The sequence below is a fragment of the Cynara cardunculus genome, unplaced genomic scaffold (genome assembly GCF_001531365.2).
Source record: "Cynara cardunculus var. scolymus isolate 2C unplaced genomic scaffold, CcrdV1 Un_Scaffold_2084, whole genome shotgun sequence".
NCBI lineage: Eukaryota > Viridiplantae > Streptophyta > Magnoliopsida > Asterales > Asteraceae > Cynara > Cynara cardunculus.
Genome location: NW_020200969.1, coordinates 48,584 through 50,041, shown reverse-complemented (window position 1 = coordinate 50,041; position 1,458 = coordinate 48,584).

The window sequence follows — 1,458 nt, the reverse complement described above, 5'->3', positions numbered from 1 at the left end:
GTTGGACTAAAGAACTGTTTAGTCAAGTTTTGTTTACTGTTTTGCACTATGATATAAATGCTAAATTGATGTGCTTGGGAGTATGTTTCCAAATAAAGTCTCCGTCCGTAAACGCTACTTGTTAACTCGGGCATGTTTGCCGTGGTAATTGTGGATAGCCGCTATTGTGTTGACAGTCCCACCCAGAAAGGGGTGCACATTACCTATGTTTTATTAGTCTAATCATGTGGAATTTGGACCACCGCTGAATTAGTACTATTACGAACTGTCAGATCTAAGTGAGTGTACGGGCTACTTATGGTCGTTCGTAAAAATAATGGGGCACATTGGTCAGGAAAAGCTCGGTAGCGTCTCAAGTTTCTAAACATCGTTATAGATTTACATTTATTATGTGCAAAAGTTATGTATAGTTTTGCAAGAAATGATTTATGCATTGTAACGTTTTGTGCATGTGAAAACCCGTGAACTCACCAACTCTTTGTAGTTGACTTGTTTTATGTTTCATGCTTTTCAGGTTTTAAGTAAGTATTGAAGTTTGTGGAGCATATTTGTGGCGATACCGATTAAGTTCATTGCTAATGTTTTTGTAAAGAAGTTTCCTATTCCATCTTGGTTACGAATGTTAAATTGAACTTCATGTAAAACTTGAATGATGTTATTTATTTTCGGTTGTTGTGACTCGCTTACCTGTTACACCTCGTGTTTCCGCTTTAGCGGGGTGTGACAGATTTGGTATCAGAGCCTCAGTTATAGATAACATCGGTTTTTCTTTAAAAACCACAAACTATAACCAAGTATTTTCAAAACGGATTTTCAAGTAATTTAAATACATGTTTATGCAAAAGCAGGTTACGTTATTATATGTCAATTAAACAAAGCCTGATTATCTATGTTTAATTTACATATAATTGAAGGACTTAATCGGTTGTACTAAAAATATGCTCCAGATATGAAATTGTTGTGAAAAGTATGATTATGTGTGTGTACATAATTTATGAATATCAATTGCCCTAGACCAACCAAAAGCGCTGGCTAGAAGGACCAGAGGCGATGGGTAGAAAATCCCTTGTATTGTTAAGTGTCCATGTTGGACCAGAAGCGCTGGTCAGAAGGACCAGAGGCGATAGGTAGAAAATCCCTTGTATTGTTAAGTGTCCATGTTGGACCAGAAGCGCTGGTTAGAATGACCAAAGGCGATGGGTAGAAAATCCCTTGTATTGTTAAGCGTCCATGTTAGACCAGAAGCGCTGGTTAGAAAGACCAGAGGCGATGGGTACAAAATCCCTTGTATTGTTAAGCGTCCATGTTAGACCAGAAGCGCTGGTTAGAAAGACTAGAGGCGATGGGTACAAAATCCCTTGTATTGATTAAGTGTCCATGTTGGACCAGAAGCGCTGGTTAGAAGGACCAGAGGGATGGGTAGAAAATCCCTTGTATTGTTAAGTGTCTATGTTGGAC